A 15,708-nucleotide genomic window follows, 5' to 3' on the forward strand; every position below is an offset into this window, starting at 1 on the left:
GGTTAACTGTGGATGAAATTTTAAAACAACTATTTAAAGATGCCAGAGAGCAAACAAAAGCAGACAAGTTACAGGGACTTCAACCCATGAAATCAATAAATATACTGACTGAGACTCATGCACACACACATTACAGAGGAACCGAAGCTCTACGGGAGGAGGACCCTTGTCCATTTTGTTGATGGCACATAGTAGATGCTCAATAAATTCTTGTTGTCAAATGAATGTTTTGTTTGGCCGACCCCATTTGTTGTTTTTTCAGTTTTACTGAGGGATGATTTATGTAAAATAAAATTCACACTTTTTAATTGTACTATTTTATGAGTTTCACAAACGTATACAGTTGTGTCTGCCACTACGATCAAGACATAGAGTATTTCCATCACCATAGAAAGTTCCTTTATGCCCCTTTGCAGTTTATCCTTTCCCCAGCCCCAGCACCTGGCAATCGCTGACCTGATTTCTATAGCTTTGCTTTTTCCAGAAAGTTGAATAAATGGAATCACACTAAATGTAGCCTTTTGTGTCTGGCTTCTTTCTTTCTTTTCTTTTTTTAAGGTTGTTATTTTTTGAGATAGAGTCTCGCCCTGTCACCCAGGCTGGAGTGCAGTGGTGTGATCTCGGCTCACTGCAACCTCCGCCGTCATGAGTTCAAGCAATTCTCGTGCCTCAACCACCTCAGTAGCTGGGATTACAGGCATGCGCCACCACACCTGGCTAATCTTTGTACTTTTAGTAGAGATGGGTTTTCTCCGTGTTGCCCAGGTGGGTCTCAAACCCCTGGCCTCAAGTGATCCACCCGCCTTGGCCTCCTAAAGTGCTGGGATTTCAGGCATGAGCCACTGTGCCTGGCTTCTTTCTTTCACTTGTGTAATGCCTTTGAGATCCATCCATGTTGTTTGTGTGTTAATACATTATTTCTATCATGGCTGAGCAGCATTCCATTGTGCGGCTGTATCTCAAATCGTGGATTTTTGGGTTGTTTCTAGTTTCAGCAATGATGGATTAGGCTGCTATATTTGTCTGTGGGTCTTTGTGTGGATAGATTTTATTTTCCAGAAGTGGCATTGCTGAGTCATATGGGTAAGTGGATACTTAACTTGGTAAGACACTGCCAAACTGCTTTCAAAACAGCTGTACCAGCAATGTAATGAGAGTTCCAGTTGCTCCACATCCTCACCAACACTTAGCATTGTCAGCATTTAAAGAATTTTTTTGCCATTCTAATAGTATGTAGTGTTATGTCATTGTGGTTTTAATGTGCATTTACCTAATGATTAATGATGTCAAGCATTTTTTTGTGTCCTTATTCACATTTCTTTTTTGATGAAGTATGTGTTCAACTCTTTTGCCTATTTTAAAAATTGGATTGTTTATTTTCTTATTACTGAACTGTGAGAGTACTTTATATATTTGGGATACAAGTTTTTTATCAAATCTGTATTTTGCAAATATTTTCTCCAGCCTGTGACTTGTCTTTTCATTCCCTTAATAATGTGTTTTGTTGGCCGGGCGCGGTGACTCACGCCTGGAATCCCAGCACTTTGGGAGGCCGAGGTGGGCAGATCACGAGGTCAGGAGATCGAGACCATCCTGGCCAACACGGTGAAACCTTGTCTCTACTAAAAATATAAAAATTAGCCAGGCTTGGTGGCGGGCGCCTGTAGTCCCAGCTACTCAGGAAGCTGAGGCAGGAGAATCGCTTGAACCTGGGAGTCAGAGGTTGCAGTGAGCCAAGATCGCCACTGCACTCCAGCCTGCCAACAGAGCGAGACTCGGTCTCAAAAATAAATAAATAAATAAATAAATAAATAATGTGTTTTGTTTTGTTTTGTTTTTTTGAGACCAGGTTTCACTCCATTGCCCAGGCTGGAGTGCAGTGGAGCAATCTTGGCTCACTGCAGCCTTGACTTCCTGGACTCCTGCAACCCTCCCACCTCAGCCTGCTGAGTAGTTGGAACTAAGGCACTTGCCACCACAGCCGGCTACATTTGTGTAGAAAAGGGGTTTCACCAGGTTGCCCACACGGGTCTCGAACTCCTGGGCTCAAGTGGTTCATCAGCCTTGGTCTCCCAGAGTGCTGGGATTACAGGCACCTTAATAACATCTTTTGAAAAGCAAAATTTTAAAATTTGATAAAGTCCTATTTATCAATTTTTTTCTTTTCTAGTTTGTGCTTTTTGTGACCTAAAAAATCTTTACCTAACCCAAAGTCACAAAGAATGTTCTCCTGTGTTTTCTTCAAGAAGTTTTAGAGTTTTAGGTTTTATATATTTAGGTATATGGTTAATTTCAAGTGTTTTTTAATATATAGTATGAGATGGGGTTGAGGTACTTTTTTTTTTTTTTTTTTTTTTTTTCATTTGTGTGTGTAGCTGTTTCAACATCATTTGCTGGAAAGACTGTTCTTTCTCCATTGAATTGCCTTTGGAACTTTGTCAAAAATCAATTGGCCAGCTGGGCATGGTGGCTTACATCTGTAATCTCAGCACTTTGGGAGGCCAAGGCAGGTGGATCAGCTGAGGTCAGGAGTTCGAGACCAGCCTGGCCAACATGGTGAAACCCCGTCTCTACTAAAAATACAAAAATTAGCCAGGTGTGGTGGCGCTCGCCTATAGTCCTCTGGATACTCAGGAGGCTGAGGTAGGAGAATTTCTTGAACCTGGGAGGTGGAGGTTGCAGTGAGCCAAGATTGTGCCACTGCATGCACTCCAGCCTGGGTGACAGAGCTAGACTCCATCTCGAAAAACAAAACAAAACAAAAAACAAAAAAACAAAATTGGCCGAATATCTGTGGATCTGCTTCTACAGATTCTAATCCGTTCCATTGATCTGTGGGTCTACCCTTTTGCTAGTCCCATGTTATCTTGATTACTGCAGCTTTATAAGAAGTCCTAAAATCAAGTAACACAGTCCTCCAGTTTGTTCTTCTTTTTCAAAATTGTTTTGGCTATTCTAGCTCCTTGGCCTTTTTATATGAATCTTAATTTATCAATTTCTAGGCTGATTTGGATTTTAAATGCTATTGCATTGAATTTTTGGATCAATTCAAGGAGAACTGACATCTCAAGTGTATTGAGTCTTCCAATCCATGAACACAGTATATTTTTCTGTTTAGGTTTTCTTTCTTTTTTTTTTTTTTTTGAGACGGAGTCTTGCTCTGCCGCCCAGGCTGGAGTGCAGTGGCCGGCTCTCAGCTCACTGCAAGCTCCGCCTCCCGGGTTCACGCCATTCTCCTGTCTCAGCCTCCCGAGTAGCTGGGACTACAGGCGCCCGCCTCGTCACCCGGCTAGTTTTTTGTATTTTTTAGTAGAGACGGGGTTTCACTGTATTAGCCAGGATGGTCTCGATCTCCTGACCTCGTGATCCGCCCGTCTCGGCCTCCCAAAGTGCTGGGATTACAGGCTTGAGCCACCGCGCCCGGCCCTGTTTAGGTTTTCTTTGATATCTCTCAGTGATTTATAGTTTGATAGTTTTCAGTATGCAGCTCTTGCACATATTTTACTAGACTTATCTCTAAGTATTTCATGTGTTTTTGATACTTTGTAAATTGAGCTCCAAAAATTTTTAAAATTCCAATCGTTCATTTTTGGAGTATAGAAGTTAAATCGATTTTTATGTATTGACTTTGTATGCTATGACCTTGCTAAATTCATCTGTTAGTTCAAGTTGCTTTTTCATGGATACTTTGGAATTTTCCAAGAGCAACTGTAGCACTGCAAATCAGGATGTTGAACACTCATACTTTTGTATATCCTTATATTTGCAGGCCTGTCCTCATAAAATGTAACTGTGGAGAGCACGACTTTGCAGTCAGACATGGTTGAATTCTGGTCCTTCCATTTCCCAGCTGTGTGACTGTGGCCTAGTTATTTGGCCTCTCTGAGCCTCCATCCCATCACTTGTAAAATGGGGAAAAAAATCACCCCTCTCTAAGATTATCATTAGAGAATTGTTAGTTTCCAGAAGTGGGACTGTAGGTTAGCAGGCAGTCACAATTTTAAGGCTCTTGGTATCTACTGCCAAATGTTTGAATTGAAGTGCAACTCTTCACCAAGCCCAGCAACATTGCCACTGCCGTAGTCTGAAGTTTTGTGTCCCCCAAAACTCATATGTTGAAATCATAACCCCCTAAGATGATGGTATTTGGAGGTGGGGCCTTTGGGAGGTGATTAGATGATGAGGGTGGAGCCCTCATGAATAAGATTAGTGTCCCTATAAAAGCAGCCCCAGAGAGCTCCCTTGCCCTTTCTGCCATGTGACGGCACAGGGAAAAGAGAGCCATCCAAGAACCAGGAACCCTCATAAAACACTGAATCTCATAAAACACAAACCTTCAGACTACAGCAGTGGCAATGTTGCTGGGGTTGGTGAAGAGTTGCACTCCAATTCAAACATTTTGGCAATAGATACCAAGAGTCTTAAATTGTGACTGCCTGCTAACCTGCAATCCACTCTGAAAACTAACGATTCTCTAATGATAATCTTAGACAGGTGTGATTTTTTTTCCCATTTTTTTACAAGTGATGGGATGGAGACTGAGAGAGACTCCAGTCTCAGAGAGACTGAATAACTAGGCCACAGCCACATGGCTGGGAAATAGAAGGACCAGAATCCAATTCACCTTGATTTTGGACTTCCCAGCCTCCACAACTGAGAGAAATAAATTTCTGTTGTTTATAAACCACCCCGTCTATGATATTTTGTTACAGCAGCCCAAATGGACTAAGAGAGACATTTATAATTATGTGTGCTTTAAAAGATTTGGAGAATAATGTATACATATATCAAAACATCACGTTGTACACCGTAAGTATATACATGTTTTTAACTGTCAACTTAAAAATTAATTAACCAATTAATTTTAAAAAGAGAGAAAGACTTGGAGAGACAGTCTTACTCTGTTTGCTCATAATTGTCAGCCAATTGATCTTCTTATATTTCTTGTCTGTTGTTTCTGGCCCATAGATGGCCATCACTGTTGGTTTATATATCTTATTCTTTGATGTTTGAAGTGTTTTCCTTTTCAAACTGGAAACTTGATAACCACAAGAGCAAAAAGAATTGACCTTCAGGGAGCACTTCCTCCGCTCCAGGCTGCGCTTCTCAGATATTAACTAATCCCCATGACAACCCTATGGAGTCTCTTTTTACTTCTATTTTGCAGGTGAGAAACTTGAGGTGAGAAGTCATTTGCTCAAGAGCACAGCTAGAAAGCAGCAGAGTTGCGATTTTTGCCCCCTCCCCACCCACCCCCTCATTCAGTAAACCTAGATCTGAGCAAACTGGCCAGGGCTGAGACCAATTCCTGTCCTCATGAGCTGGGTACCCATGAGCTAAGCTCTCAGTCCCTCTGACCCAGCTGGCCCTCTGCTCACAAAATTGTGATGAGTCTTCTGTGTCAGGCTCTCTGTTAAGTTCTAAGCCTCAGTTTCCTCATCTATAAAATGGACCAAATGATTATGTCTATGGCACCTGCCTGTTGTGAAGACGGGATAAGATGCTGGGGCCACGAAGGCTTGTTGATGAGCTTATGAAGGTTGGATTCTCAGAAGTTCCTGGCCATGAGTGGAGACCTTTGAGACATGATCAGGCTCCTTGACCTTGGTCTGTGCCTGACTTTTCTCTCCACCATCTCTTAGTATAAAAATGCCAACTCCGTTCTTTCCAATTCTCACCTTGGGCAGGGAGAAAAGAAAAGTAGCCCAAGTTTCTCTTCCTTGTCCTGAACTGGGAGGGCAGGAGGGTTACCTCAAGCAAGAGGCCGCAGTCAGGAGAACCAGGTTCTCATCCTTGCCCCACCCTTCAAAATCTGCCTGGCTTTAATCAAGTGACTGCTTTTCTCTGAACTTCCGTTTCCTCTGCCGCAAACTGGGGAAGATTCTTCTGTCCCCCGCACCAGGGCTGAGTGAGTTAACTGAGATAATGAGTGGGAACACTCATTGCAAACTACAGGCTAAATGTGTTTTTATCATGGGTCTGCTTTGTGTCTCAGAGGCTACATGTGGTCGGAAGACAACGGGGCTCTCCGCTGGTTTGGCTCTGGGCTCTGTTACATATCAGCTGGGAGCACGGCTTTCACCTCCCACAGAGCGGGGATAATACTGGGGTAGTCTGCCTGTGGGGCTCTCTGCCTCCTGCGTACCTGGTAGGATTACACATGCTGGCCTCCCTGTGATCTAGTGGGGCCATATGACTAGCTGTGGCTGATGAGCTGTGAGCAAAAGTGCCATGTGTCACTTCCAGGGGGAATATTTAACTGCTTGAAATGAATCTTCTCTTTGTGTGTCCTGGTAAATCTGCACATAAATGGGGCCTCAATCTGGACCTCTGAGTGAAGCCCTTTAGGTAAAATATGTATCATCAGCAAAAGAGTAAATAAGCAAATGAATGCAAGCTTTAAAATTTGAAGCTGTTAAAATTGTGGAGGGTTATGGGTTATCATAGCATAGCTGTGCCTATCCTGGCTGAGACAATCTCTCCTTCCCGAGGTGGCTGTGAAACTTCAATGTGGGGATATATGTAACACTCTTGGTTAAGAACCTGACAGGTAGTAAGCGCCCATTGAATGGGAACGATAATTATTACTGTGGTAAGAATACAGCAAGAAATGGTTGGATTCTAATCCCAGCTTTGCTCTTAGCCCTCTGGGTGACCTTGGACCGAGAACTTTACACAATCTGGGGCTCAGTGGGGGGATCACAGGAGCTGAGCTGAGAGCCAGCATTGCCTTGTAGTTTTAGGGCGCTGGAGCCAAACTGCCTGGCTTCAAATCCTGCTATGACCATTCATTAGCTGCTGTATGACCTTGGGCAAGTCACTTAATCTCTTTGTACCTCAGTTTCCTCATCTGTGAAATGGTGATAATAGAAGTACCTACTTTAAAGGGCTATGGGGGAGAATTAAATAGGCTAATGAATGCAAAATGCTCAAAAGATTTCCTAACACATGGAAGCACTCCAGAAATTTGAGAACTTATTTATTGTTGTTCATTGGAAAATATGGAACTGTGTTTGGGAGCCCTGGCTGGATCCCAAACCTGTGTTTTATCAACTGTGTGATCTTGGGACCATCATATTACTTCTCTGAGTCTCACTTTCCTCATTCATGGAACAAGGGTAGTAATACCTACTCATAGCTATTTTGTGAGGGTTAAGCGAGATAATGTGTGGCACTGTTAATGAATGCAGTGCCTGGCCCTGCAAGAGCTCAGTTGGTACCAGCTGTGATGATTAACACAGGAATGAACACCCAGCACCAAGTAGGTACCTGGTCAATATTTGTCCCTCCACCATCCCTCATCTCTGACCTTCTCTCCAAGGGAAAAACAAAGCTCACCCAGGCAAAGCAACAGCCTCCTGACTCAGGTGTGCTGGTGACCATGCTGGGGCAGAGCTCCATTCTTTGCATCCCCACATCGCCCCCCCCCCCCCAGCTGGAGAGGCCACCATCCTGCTGGCGCCCCAGCAGGCCCGCTGCTGCCCACCTGTGCTTTGCAGTGGGATAGTGAGTGGCAGCTGGACTCCGAGGGCCAGGTGGCAGAGGGGCGGGTCTCTCTCCTGGGCATTGCAGCCACTCTAGTTACCCTCTTGGATTTCCTCACTCTCCAGGCTGCACGCTGGGTGGGCCTTTGGGGGCTGGTGAAGTGTTTAGCATCTTCCCCGCACCTTGCTCTTTCTGAGCTCCAGGGGTGCTGCCGGAGCTGGGCCCTTTACCAGGGCCACCATGGAGCGAGCAGGTCCCCAGAGAACCTCTCCCCACAGGCCATGTGGGGGTTGTGAGACCCTGTCCCTGCGGAGTGAGCTGAAAGCCGGGAGCTGCCAGCGGCTGCAAGGTAGGGAAAGCCTCCCAGGCCCAGCAGAGAGCTGCCCCCAACATACATGCCTGGGTGCTCCCACCTTGCAGGGAGACTTGGGGGGAATGAGAGGGACCACTTGTTCCTCTCAACCTACCCAAAAATGCACATGGATTGAACCCTGACTCGGACCTGGCCTGATACTGAAGCTTGAACCCAGCTCAGAGCACAGCTACAAACCCAGGGTCCCCACAAACCCAGGGTCCCTGCAAACTCAGGGCAGGGGAATGAGGGATGCTGAGGAGGAAGGGCTGTGGGAACCTTCAAAATCCTCTTTAAAATTTCTTTATTGGCATATGATAGTTGTGCATATTTTGGGGGTTCATGTGATATTTTGATACACTTATACAACATGTAATGATCACATCAGGGTATTAAGGATAGCCATCATCTCCAACATTGATCTTTTCTTTGTGTTGGAATATTATAACTCTTCTTTTCTAGCTACAAAAATTCTCTTTTTAAAAATAGTGTGCACCAAACTAGATCTGTGCAGCACAACAAAAATGTATTGAGCACTGTATTAGTCAGCTCCGGCTGTCACCACCAATTACCACAGACTGGGTGGCTTAAACAACAGAAACGTATTTTTTCACAGTTCTGAAGGCTGGAAGTCTCAGGTCAAGGTCCGGGCTGGGTTCTGGTGAGGGCTCCCTTCCTGGCTTGCAGACAGCCACCTTCTGGCTGTGTCCTCACTTGGACTCTTCTCTGTGCATGCATGGAGGGAGGGCAGTGAGCTCTCTGGTGTCTCTGCTAATGAAGACACTAATCCTATTGGATCAGGACCCCACCCTCATGACCTCATTCAACCTTACCTACTTACTAAAGGCCCTGTCTCCAAATACACTCACCACGCAGGTTAGGGCTTCAGCATGAGTTTGGGGGAGGGGCATAGGCATTCCGTCGGTAACAAGCATGTATTTGAGTCATGTGTCAGCAACAAGACCTGCAAAGTTCTCATTAGCATGGAGCATATGCTCCTGAGGGATGTGTGTGTAGGTGTGTGCACACAGCATGCATGTGTGGACCACTACCAACCAGATAAATAAGCACATGAGTTCATGGGCAAGCTGTGGCCAGGCCTCTGGTTTGCAGTGCCTGAGGGGAGTGGTGAACAGGGCAACATCTTGAGCTGGAAGGACCAGGCTGACTCATCTCCTGGGTCTGTCACTTCAAAGTGGCGTGTCCTTGGACTTTCCCTCTCTTTATGTCAGCTTCCTTATCTGTGAAGTAAGATTAGCAATACCCACCACAGAAGGCTGTTGACATGACTGAGAATACTGACTAGTAAATCCTCGGTACAGGGTTTGGGAGGTGGGTTATGAACAATAGATGGTTGTTATCGTCATGAACAAGGAGATTACCTCTAATTGAGGTGGAGGCTTTGAGCTAGAGGCAAACTAACCTTTGAGGTCATATGTTGGAAGGTCTTAGCCACAGAGTGGAGTATGTCAGGGAGAATAGGCACTATTTGGGTCTGATATGTGATGCTTTTATTGGGTATCACTCATTCATTCATGCATTCATCATATTTTCATCAAATTTACCCACTAACCCCACAAAGCCATTTACCACTACCCTCCCAAAGCCACCAAACTCAGCTGAGACCTTGTCCACTTTGCAACCTCTACTTTGTCACACTGATCTGGCTCAGATTCTTAGAGGTCAGGCAGGGGCTGAGAGGTTTTATTAGTGCAGCTGGCTGCCCACCAGATGCAGGCAGATGGAACCTACTTGACACCCTTAGCATTGTCCTTGGCAACGCCAGGAGGCTCTGAAGAAGATGCCAACTGCCTGATGGGGCGACTGAGCCCACTGTGAATTCAGGGTTAGCACGCAGATGTCTGGGCAGGAGACGACTTGTCATGCCTTCCAACCCAAACTCTTTAAATATCCATTCAACATATTGAGCAGACTGTGTTCCCTGTGTCGTGGAAGGCAGGGCTCTTCTGGTGGCTGCCATAGCGTCTCCCGTACTGCGGTTGGCATTTGGGCTGCAGTTCCCACTTGGACACTCAGCCACAAAACAAAGCCCCATTGTTCACCTGCTGTCCCTGGTCCCTTCAGAAAGCCTCTCTATGGCTCTCATCTTGAGGACCCAGGCTGGGCGGGGTCTAACCTCCAACCAGAGGAGTCTGTAGAAGGATCCCTCCCAACGCTTCCAGTCCCTGCCTGAGAAGAGGTCTGTGCTCCCCTGTCTCCATCTCATCACATCCTCAGGGCTGCCTGAGCACCCCTTGGAGACCAGCGCCTCAGGGCCCAGCCTTTCAACCTTTCCTTCCTGACCTGGGGCCCCTGAGCATTTGCAGGGCAGCCTGGTGCCTGGGAGGGGTGGTTGGGCTGGATGGACCTGCAAGTTCCTTTCCTCTCGGCTGTTCTGAGGTTCTGAACACCCACCCCCTGCCCTTTCCTGGGCTTCTCCCTGGAATTCAGGGAGGGACCAGGCTTGAGCCTGCCCCTGGGAAAAGCACAGCATTGTGTGCCCTTAGCCCACAGCGGAAGCTTCCGTTTTCCTCATCCGTAACATGAGGATGACCACAATAGCGCCTGCCTTCCAGAGTTGTGCTGAGGATTAAATGAGTTAACTCACGTGCCGGGCATAGACTAGTCCTGGCACATGGGGCCAGGATGTAGAGCTAATACAGCTGTTAGCTCTATACCTGGTCTGGGATTGAGCCCATCCAGGAACCAGCGGTGGAGCAAGATGGGCGCGGTAACATTCCAAATTCTATTGGCGACTGCATTTTCACCTTTGGATTGAGATCTTCCAGCCAAAGTGCTGGGGGAGTTTTGGATCAACACAGTATACAATGGCTAGAGTTCAATCCTTTCAGAGCTTGAGAGTCTGGGTCACCCAGATGCATCCATCTACAAGTATTTATTGGCATACCTACTACATGTCAGGCACTGATTTCAGCACTGGGAATACAGCAACGAAAAAAATTCCTGCTCTTTTAAAACTTACAACCTAGTAGGGAGGCAAATAGCCAATAAACCTATCTCAGAGGGTGACGAAGGTTAAAAACAAAAGTAAAGCAGAATGAGGGGACAGAGAGGGATAGGGGCTACATGGGGCTTTATTTTTTACAGAGAGGCCTAGGAAGTCCTCTCTGTGATGATGTCACTTGAGTGGAGGCTGGAGTGATAGGGGCACTGAGCCATGAGGGCACTGTGGGGAAGGGCATTCTGAGCAGAGGGGACAGTCAGTGCAAAGGTCCTGTGGCAGGAATGTATCTGGCATGGATGAGGCACAGCAAAGAGGCTGGCATGACCTGAGCAGAGTGAGCGAGGGCAGGGGGGCAGGATTTAAAGTCAGAAAGGTGTGGGATTCAGATTGCAGAGGGCTTGGAGGGCTGTTGTAAGATCCTAGCTTTTATTCTGAGATGGAGGGCTTCTGGGGTAGGGGATGAACAGAGGAGAGACAGGCTCCAACGTACATTTTAGGTAGGCTGAAAAATGTACCCCTAAGACATCTACAGCCGATCTCCAAACCGTCAGTATGGTTGAAAGAACTTTGCAGATGTGATGAAGGTCAAAGTCCCTGAGATGGAGAGATTACCTACTGGCATAACCACAGGTGTCCTTATTAGAGGGAAGCAAAGGAGATGCTGGTCCAGAGGAGGAGGGGAGGTGATGGCAGAAGCAAGATGTGGAGAGACGCGAGCCGAGGAGGGCAGTCTCCAGAAGCTTAGACAGGGCAAGGGCCGGATTCTCTCTGAAGCCGCTGGAAGAAACCAACCCTGCTGATGTCTTGACCTTATTCAGTGAATCTGATTTTGGGCTTTGAGCCTCCAAAGCTGTAAGAGAATAAATGTATGTTGTTTTAGACCATCAGGTTTGCCTTAATTTGTTACAGCAGCCATAAGAAACTAATACAGATCCCTCCAGCTCCTCTGCAGAGAATAAGCTAAAATTAGTCTTGGGAAAAAGCAGAAAGACCAGTCGGGAGGCTTTTCAACCATCCCCCAGAAAGGCAAGGGGGAGGGTGTGAAAAGGCAGCATGGAGGGTGTGAAAAGGTGGTGGAAAATAGCTGGATTCTGACTCCATGTTGAAGGTGGAGCCGAGGAGAATTAGATACAGGGGGGCCAAGGAAAATCAAAGATGGTCTCAAGATTTTTGGCCAGAGTAACTGGCAGAGCAGGTGCTGTTTCCTGAGATGGGGGAGGGGCAGGTTTGAAGAGAGCGGGGGCAAAATCTAGAAATCAGCCTTGTGCATATCCAGTGTGAGCTGCTAATTAAACCACCAAGCAGGAATATCCAGAAGATCATCAAATACGTGAGTCCATTTCTGGGGCGAGGTCCAGGATAGCGACATAAATGTGGGCGTCTTCAGTCCAAGTTCTTGCTGTCTGCGTGAGACAAGGGTGCGCTTTTCACTGAAGATGGGCTTTGGGCAGTGGTCCTAAAGAGCTGCGTTCATCCGATGACTGCCCTGCTCCAGGCCCTTTGCACATGATGTCATCTGTCCCCACCAAGCCTTTAAGGCACTGTTATCACAATCCCTGTGCTACAGATGCAGACATGGAGGCTCAGCAATGCCACGTGAACCACGTGAATGGCCCACAGTCATCAGGGAGGAAGCGGCAGAGCTGAGATTTGAACCCAGGTCTGCAGGGACACCAGGGAACCTTCAAGGGTTAAGCTGGATACTGGCCACTTAAACTCCTCCCACTACAGTCTGGGAAGGTGAATACCATTATTTCCAAACTGTGTTGGCGGCATGATACCCCTTGCAAAGGGAGCCAGGCTTGGAGTGTTTGCCAGGAACCACTAGGAGGAAAAGAGAAGATGCATGGCCAAAAAACCTTGAACTTGCTGAAGCCCTGATATTTCTGTAACTTTTGCCTTAGGCATTCCAAAAATTGATCACTCAGGAGAAACTGAGGCAGCACATCAGCCTTGTGCTCCTCAAAAGCTGGGCCCAGGTCAGCTCCATCTCTGCCATCCTCCTGGCACTTAACATGCAGTCCCTTACCTGCAGGAGGTGAAGGGCTTGGTTCTATGGAGCCACTTGTACTATATTTGGGAAGGGGAGTTGGTCCTCCAGCCCTTCTCTTCTTTGTCCCCTGATACCCTCACTCTTTGGGCCTTGCTAGCTATCAGGCTGCTGCACACACCGGCACTCTGATGCCCTCATACCTGAGCAGAGTAAGCCAACAGCATGTGTGAGTAGCTTCAGAGAGAGTGGTGGGTGGGAAGTACAATGAGAACTTCGCTATCCAGATCCTGTGTCTTGGACAGATGCATGAGCCGCGGCTATCCACCGAGGATGCCTGTCATCTCCTCCAAGAGCTGAGCTGCTGCCCAGCCTCTGACAGCTAGAAAGAGCCTTTTGTTTCTTCTGTGCCTGGAGGAAAGCCTTGTATTGTCTGTTTGTTCAACGAATAGACTCTGCCTGATTGTGGGCCATTAATAAATGCATCTGTTTGGATTTCACAAGTATATTTGAATTCCCAAGTCTTCCACGGCATACCAGGAAGCAAACACAGCCAACACTTTCAGAACTAATACCCAACGGGAGATGTGAAGGATTCAACTGGAAACCATCAGAATGGAAGTATGCAGAGAAAGCACCTGGCACATAGTGAGGACCTGTTGTGTGTTGGGTGAGGTGGGTAGAGCTGGGCTGCGGACTCAGACAGATTGTGGTTCCAAACGTGTATCTGCCATTGACCAGCTGTGTGACTGTGCAAGGGACTGGCCTGCCTAAGCCTCAGTTTCTTTGTGTGCAGCTGAGAATTTCAACCCCTAATTGCATGGATTGTGTGGTATAACGCGTAGAGTGGCCGCACCATTGCCTCATTTATTCCTTACTCTCTAAGGCAGGTATTAGGCATCACCACTTTGCAGATGAGAACACCAAGTCTCGGAGAGGAAATCAATCGCCCCAAGTCCTACAGCCAGGAATGCTCTGTTGGGTTACAAAGTCACTGCTGACTGCTAGTCTCTGCCTTGGACTAGCCAGTGAGCTCTTCAATCCTCGTAAACCTACACAGGGACTGGAGCTGTGGGATGATCTTGCCTAGGCCTTGTTGTGGGCCAGGCTGGTGGCTGCTGGGGGGCTGGGTTAGGGACTGCGTGGCCTTCCCCTGGAACCCAGGACTTTCCCAAAGGGCGGCTTTGAGCCTGATGGCAGCTTGGCCAATTGTTTCAACACGGCCTGTCTGCTCTCAGCTTCCTGGTCGCAGTTTGAATTACTCGGTTCCTCCTGATACTGGGCGCCTGCTGGGGGCTTCTCGCCTGCCTCTGGGACGGCCCATCCTGGTGGATGTGGATTTCCATGTATGGACTCAATACGGCTCTTCCCTGACCCTGCGCTGACTTTGCACATGGATGTCTTTTTTTTTTTTTCTTCCTCTCCTGTAGCTTCCTGGGAGATGGCCTGTTTGATTTTTACAGGAGCTGTCACTGTAATTAACCTTCATTGAGTTCTGCGTGGAGCCTGACTCAGGCTTTGTCCAGGAAGGAAGGGTGAAGTCGTGTCTCATTTCTGCCTCTCACTTGCTGAATGATCAACTTACATGAGGGGAGTTCGCACTTGCCCCCCAACCGCCTCAATTTCCTCCTCTGTGACATGAGCACAAGGAAACTCAAAGGAGCCAATGAGATAACATTAACTTCATGTTTGCTAGGAGGACAGAGATGACCTGCACACAGGCCGGCACGACGAGGGGCACATCCGCGGATGAGCGCAAACCTCATGAGGGCAGGGCCTGGGTCAGCCTTGTTCTCAGCTGTGTCCACAGTGCCCAGGACACTTCTGAGCTCCTAATGCGGCTCGGGGAATGTGTGCTGAATGAATAGTTCTTGCCGTCACCTGTCTCTAGGGGCTTCCACTTAGAGCTTCATAGTCTCAGGAGAGCGCTAAGAGGGAAGGCGGCTGGAACAGTTCACAGGCAGAGATGCTGCGAGAAGGAAAGGGTGTAATTAAATCGCTGTTTACGGAGCAGCTCGACTGCATGCTGGCAGCATCCCTGCCTGGGTCTGGGTGCACACGGCAGGGAGCGGGGCAAAGACCTGGTGCCCCCTGCATGCCGGGTGCCGCGCGAGGCAATTCGTACACCTTAACTCATTGAACGCTTTCAAGCATTCCTCACAGGCGGGAGGGAGGTCATCCCTGTTTTGCTAATTAAGAAATTGAGGTTCAGGACGGGAAGTGACTGGTCCAAGGTCACACGGCAAAGAGGAGGGGGGCCACGAAGCCCGATAAAGTCCCCGAAGAGCGTGTCTTTACGTTTCTTCCCATTGGCCTCTCCTCCCTTTGGGGAAACACCTTCCTCTGCTCCATGACCCAGGTTTGGCCACTCAGAGGGCCACCCCCCTGGAGGCTGGGGAAGAGGGCTCTATCTGCTGGGGTGGCTGAGCTGGCACAGTGGGGTCTGGGGTGCCGCTGCCGGCCATCTTGCCCCTGTGGGGAGGGCCTCCTGAGGCTGGAGCTCCACAGAGAGCACAGCCACACGCAGAGAGGCCCCTCCCGACAACATGGTAGAGGCCCTGAGGCCAGCACTGCCCTTGGGCTTTTCAGTCTTGGGAGCCAATAAAGGCCCATTTGGGCTAAAGCTAGCTGGAGTTGGGCTTCTGCCACTTGCAACCAAAACAGCCCTGGCTTGTGTCATCTGGGGTGGGAGACCGGATAAGCTCTGTGAACTGAAAAACGTGGAGGCCAGGGCCTCATGTGCTGGACTGGAGAGGGTCTTCCTTGGTGGGAAAGGATTTGAACCGTGCATCCAAGATCTAGGGGAATCCAACCATCACAAATGGTGCTGGCTTTGGTTCGCTCTCTCATTGGGGCAGAATCTGTCACGGACAGTTGGGTGAGAGTCTTTTCCTTGACTGACGGTTAAACCCACCA

The sequence above is a fragment of the Rhinopithecus roxellana genome, chromosome 3 (genome assembly GCF_007565055.1).
Source record: "Rhinopithecus roxellana isolate Shanxi Qingling chromosome 3, ASM756505v1, whole genome shotgun sequence".
Classification (NCBI taxonomy): domain Eukaryota; kingdom Metazoa; phylum Chordata; class Mammalia; order Primates; family Cercopithecidae; genus Rhinopithecus; species Rhinopithecus roxellana.